Here is a 9884-nt window from a genome sequence, read left to right as displayed (position 1 = left end):
ATAACACACACACACACACACACACACACACACACACACACACACACACACACACACACACACACACACACACACACACACACACACACACACACACACACAATATCTGCCATGTGTACGAATGCTGATCATTTCAACAACACCTGTCAGACTGTGAAAATGTCATCATAATTTCTTGGAAACACTGCTTTTTTGTTGTTGCAACTTGAACCAAGTAAAGTTTTCATAATAGCTGTGTCCTTCTTCACAGTCATTCTGCTGTCATGGTGACCTTTTCCCTCATGGAGTTAAAAGAGACTCTGCCTTATCGAGATGATTAGCCAATCAGTATCCAATTAATGAAAACACACCCGTTTAAAATAGCATTTTGATGCAAATTTCATGCCATATAGTACCCACAATTTGGTTAACACACAAATTACACTTATAAATAGATCCTTACGGAACTCTGGGAGTGTACACAATTGGAACCAAAGCACAGCACAGCATATCACAACACCGGACAGCACAGCACAGCACAGCACAGCACAGCACAGCACAGCACAGCACAGCACAGCACAGCACCGTATCACATCCACTCCTTTCCCTTTCCCCGAACTGGAGAGAGGGCTCGGCGCACATGTGTGTGTGTGCGTGTCCGTGTGCGTGTGCGTGTGCGTGTGCGTGTGCATGCGTGTGTGTGTGTGTGTGTAACTGCATGAGAGAGAGCAATAGAGGGGCAGGGGGGTTAGAGAGAGAGGGGGAGAGAGAGAATGAGTATTAGGGGTTGCAGATAGAGCACGGACATGAGGAAGTAGAGTTAGTGAATAAAATAATTCAAACGAGAGGCCCTCTACAGATCTGGTCAATGGAATTTTTCTATTGACCAGATTTTTCTAGCCAAAAAGTGTATTTTAGACGTGAGGTGGGGGGGCTCCGAGTGTGGGGGGCTCCAGCAAACAAGAACAGACAACAATGATGAGAGTAATAAGCCACACCCTCTGACCTAAGTGTCATCTGATAACAAGGCGTTTGAAAGAAAACAGAACTTCAGTTCAGATCTGATCTCCAGCTGTTCACCCCTGCTCTACATGATACTCTACAATGATCTAAATGATGTAATGATACAACAGGGGTCGACATTACTGTAAGGCTTGTCCCACTTGTCCTGACAAGTAATAAATCATTAAGGACAAGTCCATTCAAATTTTACTTGTCCGTTGGACAAGTTGAAAGTTTTTTTTTAATTCTGGGGGAGGACCCCCAGACCCCCCTCTTGGGGGTTGTGGTTAGTGCATTCAATCATACAGAGATATTCACTTTTAAGTAATGAATGGTTATTATTAAAGATGGGTCTTACGTCATCAAATCAATTTCTGTAGGCCTACTTTTAGCGGTTTAATGGGTGAAATTGTGCCCATCATTTTCCAATGCTAGTACAGCAAGCCTGATAAAAGTATCAAACTCACAAAAAAAGCTTTGTTGTAAACCCTTTCCAGTGAAAGTGTATAATGTTTATTTCGCAATGTTGACATTGAAAATGCAATGTTATATATTGGTGTGTGGAAACACACATAACAGAAACACTGTAATTAGACACCGAATTATAAGACCAAGATAATGAGGAGGAGAATAAGTGGAGGTTCTGGATTCTTGGTTTTATACTCCTTTTAAGGCTCACGACATGATGAACACGAATTATTAAAGAATATTCCATTTTAGATTATAGTTTTACCACAGGAACTTAAAATTGTATTATCAGAGTTACCTTCATGCAAATGTGTGTGATAAGCATAGCCAGATCTGCTGTGCGCTCAGCAGGAGCGGGTCAGCTTCTGATTGGCTGAAATAAGGAGGAGGAGGAACTGTGAATCTAGAGTGTGATTTGAATTTACTGTATAAATGCTCCTGCAGTTGTGATTGCAGGGTGCTGTATTTTGACCAACTCAGTTTGCCATTTTTGTGAATACTCTTGAAGTTGATCAATACAAGACTTATATATAGAATAATATCCATCGGATCTCGTGCCTTCTGTGCTGCTACACTTTCATTGAGGTTTATCCCACGGTATCCCCCGGAAAAGTTACTTCAGGTTCTCAACGGGGCTCCCGACAGATTCAAGCGCAGCTCTGAATCTGTTCTTGAGAGATTAACGAGACAGAGACAGAAGGAAAGAAGACAGACGGACAGTGAGCAAGAGAGAGGGACAGAGGACAAACTTTTTGTTTTGGAAACTTCTGACAAGAGTGAGTAAAAGGATTGACACACACAGGCTTACAGTATTGATTGATTGATTGAATATTTTATTTGGCAGAAAGTACAGTTAAAACACTTTGTCTAAAAGGTCCTTGCTGTCTTGTTTCCATTGAGGTCCTTCTTGGTAATTCATAAACATATAATATTCATAGACCGGATTGTTTATTGTTCTCACGGAATAAATGTCAACTCTAGTTACAACTCTGGGGAGAAAAGTAAACATGTGAGGATTTATGATGAGTCAGAAAATAGCATGATTTCAACTAGAAATGACAAATTTAGGAGATTTTTATACCAATACTTTTGTACCTTTACTGAAATACATTTTGAATTGACTTTAAAGGGAGTATTTCTACATTGCAGTATTGATACTTTTACTTAAGTAAAACATGTGAATACTTTTTCCACCACTGGTTATGAACAGAACTGACTATATATTGGCTTGAGGTGGCTAAAGTGGCCAACGTGAAATCGCGCAAAGACACCCGACTTAATGTTTTGAGGGCAAAAATTTAATTTAAAAAAACGAGAAAAACCCGAATTTTTTTTAAAGAAATTAATAAATAACCGCATTAAAACCAAAACATTTTCGCGCCTCATGCACGCGCCCCCACTTTCAGAAATCTTGTCCCCCCACCCAAGAATCCTGTCATCGGCCCTGTTTAAACCTAAAATATAAAATAAGATATGTAGCACCGGCATTTTGTTTTCAAAGGTCAATATTATAACAATAATAATAATAATAATTAAGGCCTTAAACGATTCCAACAGTGTGTGTGTGTGTGTGTGTGTGTGTGTGTGTGTGTGTGTGTGTGTGTGTGTGTGTGTGTGTGTGTGTGTGTGTGTGTGTGTGTGTGTGTGTGTGTGTGTGTGTGTGTGTGTGTGTGTGTGTGTGTGTGTGTGTGTGTGTGTGTGTGGACAGAGTCATTTAGGGTCAATGTGGTTCTATTTTATGGAGGCGTGTTTTTTCTAGATATCCACAGTGAAATGTGCAAATTATATCATTGGATGCCTGTGTACCATGTTAATATCCACAGTCTGTTTATTTTACCTTGAGTTTTTTAAACATGCAATTATGAGGGACACTAAATAAGACTAGAGCCATGAGAATGATTATTAATTATATATTTTCAAAACCTTTCATTATGTTGTTGTTAATGTTCACCTCTGAAACAACATCTAACCAATGAGATCAGCTATGAGAACGAAAATCCTATACCAGGCAGAACCTTATCTTCGCTGTATCTCCTACACTGTCTCTCTCTCTCTCTCTCTCTCAGCTGTCCAACTGTCTGTCTCTCCTACACTGTCTCCCTCTCAGTTTTCCTACTGTCTGTCTCTCCAGACAGTGACACAGTTTCCCTCTCAGCTTTGTCTGTCTCCCTCTCATCATAATTCAAGGAGAATGCACATTACATTCATAATGTGTTTTATGTTTGCATTTCTCCGTCCTCCTCCCTCCTCTTTCTGACATTCTCTCGCTGACATTCTCTCTCTTCTTTCTCAGGTGGTTATTGTACACCATCTAGTGGACACTTTGTGGAACAACTTCTGTAAAGGACACATCACTTGGTATGTTTATTGACATCAACATGATCAAACCAAACTAACTGAAGGCCAGGGTTGAGCATGTTTAAATACACTGTAGATGTTTACTCTATGTACAAGTAATGCAGGCATTTAGTACTTTTGATTTTGATTCAAAGAGCTGAATCATTAGTCTCCTTTTTTCCATTCTAATGCTACATTTCAATGTCACCATAAATGTTTGTACAGATCCTCTTCAGCAAAACCACCTCAGTTATTGTGTGTAAATTGTGCATTTATATAGCGCCTTTCTACAAAGTGTTTTTCACTCATCCACACACACACACACACACACACACACACGCACACGCACACGCACACGCACACACACACACACACACACACACACACACACACACACACACACACACACACACACACACACACACACACACACACACATGCTCGCATCAACCAGCTCATCAGGAGCAGTTAGGGGTTCAGTGTTTTGCTCAGGGTCACTTTGACACTGACCCAGGAGGAGCTGGCGATGGAACCGGGAACTTTCCGATTATAAAAGCGCCTGCTACCTCCTGAGCCACTATGGCCCCTTTGTTCCATCTAATGTAACATTCTATCCAATCCATACAGTAACTGTGTTCAACCTGTGTGACGTTGCTTTCACTGTTCTGTTTATATATGCAAATACATTTAATTCAAATAATACACATAATTTCCCTAATGTACATAACTTCAGTGTCTTCACACTCAAAGCATTAAGAGAATTAATCTGATATGTGAACATCTTGTGTTTGTACCAGGAATCAACCATGACAACACTTCCCGAATGTATCTACAAAACTCTGATCGAGTTTGAAAACGAGGAAGAGTTGAGGGAATTCAAGATGTATCTGCGACAGAATGTTAACCTTGAAGGCCAACCGCCAATCGCAAATGGGAAACTGGCACCGGCTGACAAGATTTCAACCACCAATCTGATTGTGCAGACCTACACCAATCATGCAGCTAAGATCATGGAGAATGTTCTGGAGAAGATGGGCAACCAACTACTACTGGCGTCTTTTAAAAACATGTCCCAAGGTGTGTGAATAGAGGGTTTTTATGATGATATAATATGAAAGCCCTGTAGATTGTAATTGGAGTTTCAGAGACATCAGGTGCTATATATATACAGTTTTTTTATCCACAAAATTATTACATTCTGTGCTAAGACGTTTTACTCATTTGAGCACCTGGTTGTCTTTCCTGCTGTAGATAAACAGGCCATAGACAACGGTTAATTATGCAACACAAATGTTATCAATTTAATAATAGACCACCATGAATCCACAGGCGCTGACCCACCACTGCCCCGGCACCCTCCAATCAGTTCAGCAAGGAGAGCAGTCACCACCGATGCTGAAAGTGAGCTGACACTATGAACAGATGTCTTGTCTTCAGTAAACTGATTACATATAGGCTGTTCACTATGTTTATGTTCTATCTGTAGTCTGATGTCACACATTTAATAACTTAAAAAAAACATATGTTTTATCATGAGTTGATGGTCGTCCACTCGTTTTCTTCTGTTATAATTTTAAACACATGCAGCATAGATTTTAATTTTGATTACAGTATTACTGTACGTCTCACCAGTGATGAGCGAGAAAGCGTTTTTGTTAAATAATACATTTGTTCTTCTTAAATATATATAACACAATGAACAGCCTGTAGTCTGTAGTTACACAGTTAATAATATAAATATCTTATTGTTATGCGATGATGCTCCTCCACTCAAAACCCAATAAATGAATGTGAGTAAGCACCAACTTACTGTATATATATATACCCTATCTTAACAAGAAACGTGTTTAAATATGTCTCATCCACAGTCTCACCCACAACTCCCTTTTTATTTCCCTTATGTTCAGTGATTAAATTAGTCGACGATCAAGAGGAGGAGCTGAAAGCTAGAGTGAACATGGTCGAGCCCATCCTGGATCTGCTGGTTAGGGACAAAGCCATCACAAAAGAGGGTCGTGCTGAAGTGAAAGCTCAGCCTACCACCATAGGAAGATTGAGGAAACTCTATGAACTCCTGAATAACGAAAGAGCCAAAGTTTCCTTCTACAAAGGCCTGAAGATACATGAGGCGTTTGTTCTCGACGAGCTGATTCGGAATCTGGCCGATTACTCATAGAGAGATCCTGCGTCCGCCACTGACCAGGAGGCCGCAATAACCTACCTGACCTGGTGGAGACCTGTGCTCCGAGGAACGCTTTTTCTAGTTCACATTGGTTCTCAAACCTTTTTATATCAAGGAACCGCAAATAGATCTGTACTTGTGAGCTTGTAGACCGGCTACTTTTGAATAGCCAAAGTATAAAATAGTGTTAAAGTGATCATTAACACTTGTATTAACTAATTTTGCGGGGGAACCACTGGAACCTCAAGGACCACTGGGGGTCCCACTTTGAGAACCGTTGCTTTTATGGATGTGTTCTGCCTTGGTCTCTGTTCAGTTTCAGGGATGTGCACACACAATTGAGGGCTGTTGATTTAATCTGTTTTGTTGTTGTTGTTGTTGTTGTTGTTGTTGTTGTTGTTGTTGTTGTTGTTGTTGTTGTTGTTTTTACACTAATGTCTCAAAACCACCTGCCCAGTGGGCAAGAACAGTTCATGTTCTACTTGCCCAAAGCTCATGTTCACTTCAAAATTAAATAGTTCCATATAATTGATAATGGGTCAAATGTTACCAGTTCATTTTACCAGTAGTGTGTGCATTGGTCTCTTGTAAACCTCTGTAATGTCTGGTTTGTAACATGCATTACACTGTGTTTTCATGTGGCATTGGTCAGGAGCCTATCTCCTGTTTCTGTAGAGTGTGGCAGCTTGGTGTGCAAGTACAACCCCCTGGACGTGACATGACGCTGATGTCACAGGCACTTAACCCTAATCCATTCCCGACCTCCCAGTCTCAGGGCGGACACTCTAACCACAACGCCACTGAGTGCGAAGTTTGCAGCAAATGGGGACTATGGCACACTTGTGGAACAAGACTTTAATAGCCTTGTTTTGCATTTGCAAAGTACTGTAGCTGCAAACTACTGCACAATGCAGCCATGTCTTGAAATATTTTCATTACATATCGTTGCTGTCTGGCAGAAACCAGCTAACTCTATTTTGTCGCTTTTGCATTTTTTTTCTCCATAAATCAGTGCTATTGAACACCCTTTAACATTTTGGAGTTAGCTGGTTTCTGCCGGAAAGCAGAGATATGTAACATATCTGAATGGAAATGCAAAATGTGAAAATTACATGTTTTGGCTTGTGATAGTTTTGGTGATGGAGTATCTTGGACCCGTACTGAATACATAAGTGGCCTATTGCCATGATGTACAACAGCAACACAACAGGAACATTATGAGAACATTATGAGGGTTTGGCAGTGGCACAGGAGGACACTGAACCCCTAACCCCATTGACATGTAAATGGTTACTTGCTTCAGCTGTAAAATAATGAAATATCAACTTTGCACCTGCCATCTCTGGGTATAATTTTAAAAGAACTAGACAGGTGCCCATTGGGCAGCGGCCTACTCGGGGACGATGCAAGCTGGGAACGATACAAATAGGGAATGCATGACCCACCCTGTTATGCAATACCCATTTTACCCCTTGTCAACAGGGTTACCCGTTGTAACCGCCTGTCTGTCCCTTTTGTGCCCATATATGGAGATCTCTGTATCTGTCAGTCTGCCTGTGTCCATTTTATGCCCATTTAGGGAGATCTCTATATCTGTGTGTCCTTGACCCTTTTATGTCTATATATGGAGATCCCTGATGTTATCAGTATATGGCCATATGGGGGGATCGGTGGTTCTGGAGAGTCCTTGTGCAGTGGTAAACGTCTGTGGAGAATGTGTGGAGAATGCCTGAGTGTGGAAAGGAGACTGACTATGTAATCAAATGGCAGGTGTGGGGAATTTGACAGGTGTGGGGAATTTGCCAAAAAAAGCTTAGGCTGGGGTAATCAATTGGACAACCGACTCGATGCCGGGCACTGCACTCCCTTGCAGTGGTGATTTTATAGGGGGGATTGACCAGCCCAGTTCTGATCTATTGATTAATTAAAACAAAAATGTTGTATTTTTTTCCCCAATTGATTAATTGATTCATCAAGCTATTTATTGAGTTCTCATACAGATTTGTCATTTGCATACAAGTGGCATTAGGCATTGTAAATAGAGGGTGTATGAAATGAAAGCCTGCTAGGTACTTATAACAAGGTGTTAATAAAGTGACCACCATGGATGGAGCTCTCTCTCTCTCTCTCTTTGATCTCTGTTCTGCCTTGCAGGAGTTAACGAGCTTAGTTTTTCCCTCTAAAAATTTATCAAACTACAATAACATCTATCTACTCTGACATGTGTGTGAAGGATATAACATGTAAGCAAGCTGTGACATTTACATGGAATGTTACATTATTAGTTACATTATTTGTTTTGCTTACTTGCAAATGTCTGCTATAGTTTCATTGTTTTATTGGCTTTATAGGCTACTTTGCAGATGGAGTGCCGTTTTTATTCAGTGTTCATAATATGTTTATAGGATGATGTAGCCTATTTGCATTGTATTAGCTATACTGGTGACAGTAGATTAATAGTGTTGTCTGTTGACAATGTGTTGATCTGTGAGCCCAGCCTACCTGTTACTTACAGATATAACTGCTTCCTTAACTGTAGCCTATGCTCGACTCAGTTTCTGGTATACTCAGCAACTCTGGTATAAAAGATTCTCTGACTGTTATTATTTCCATAGTGTACCAAGTTAACCATACCATACTGTGCGCTTCCTCACCGATGGTGTTTTTTGTCTCCGCCAGGCCGAAAGGCATGGCGAGAGAGTATGTTTTTCACCCTGTCTGTCCGTCCGTCCGTCCGTCCGTGTGTCCGTGTGTGTGTCCGTCCGTCCGTCTGTGACCAGCTAATCTCCGGCACCGTTGGCTTGATCGCAGCGAAACTGTGCACACACACTCCCTGGATGCCAATTCAGAACCTCTGCCCCAAATATTTCTCATGGCCCTTTTATAGCGCCACAGGAGGCAGATTTGTGCAAAACATATTTTGCACAAATACTCCTACAGATTTTGTCCAAAAATCACGCAAATCGCCAGACGTGAAAAATGTCTTCCAAAGTTTGCAGGAGTGCTCCGTTTTGAACAAAATGCCTCAAATCATGAACACAGCATGCAATTTACGTGAAATTTTGCACGCACATTCCCATTAGGCCGAGTGTGATGGCTGACTCAGCAGCCACACATTTGCTTTATATATTTAGTGTTTATTTTCAGTTGTTCATTATTAACCAGTTGAAATGACATAATTTATTGTTTAGTTGTTTTCCATGAGTGCATTTAAGAGTTTTCTTTGAGATACCAGTTCTGTGGGAGGCTGCTGACATAAATGGACATTATGGGCTGGCCAAAGGAATGGGGATTCCTGCAGCTAATCTGGACAATTGGACTGCACCACAGTCCCTCTGCACTATGGGGTGGGGCAGGGGTTCTTAGAGTGTGTGTCAATGGTAGTCTTTGTCTTTTCCCCCTTTTGTATTATAGGCGGGTGCAGTTATGGTTTGACCCAAAACAAATTGCAACAAAAGGTTTTTCAATGGATTATTGTAGTATTAGGTGTACTTAATAACATATCAAAAGTTTACCAAAATCGGACCACTAGAGAGGTAACATTTTCAAGATGGCCGCCGCCAGTTCCTTAAAAAGACCATTACTCCTTCATTATTCATCCTAGACAAGTAATGTTGGTGCCAAACCCCATGTTTTTGTAATCTTGAAATCTAATTAGCATATATAAATTATAGTCAAGTGTTTACATGTTCAATTATAAAGGAATTGGCTATAAGCATGGTTATAAGCACATATATATATATATATATATATATATATATATATATATATATATATATATATATATATATATATATATATATTTGACATTTCTCCCTTTTCTACATAATGCCCAGGATTGGTGAATTGGTAATTCACATTCTGTTGAAGCTTTCAGGAGATTTCTTTTCATACCAAAAAGGAATAAATTCATTAT

The 9884-nt window shown here is 40.3% G+C and overlaps 1 long non-coding RNA gene across 1 annotated transcript; it reads left to right on the top strand.

The window, feature by feature from the left end:
* Positions 1-3742: 3742 nt before the first annotated feature.
* LOC308082461 lies at positions 3743-5150 on the top strand. The gene is made up of 3 exons (XR_013932927.1): positions 3743-3807; positions 4584-4863; positions 5116-5150. It is a non-coding gene; the product is annotated as an uncharacterized lncRNA (long non-coding RNA).
* Positions 5151-9884: the final 4734 nt, after the last annotated feature.

This window comes from Gymnoscopelus braueri (genome assembly GCF_963280865.1).
Source record: "Gymnoscopelus braueri genome assembly, chromosome: 3".
In the NCBI taxonomy this organism is placed as follows: domain Eukaryota; kingdom Metazoa; phylum Chordata; class Actinopteri; order Myctophiformes; family Myctophidae; genus Gymnoscopelus; species Gymnoscopelus braueri.
Note: the sequence above shows the minus strand (reverse complement) of the source record. Positions and strands in the feature narration are given on the sequence as shown.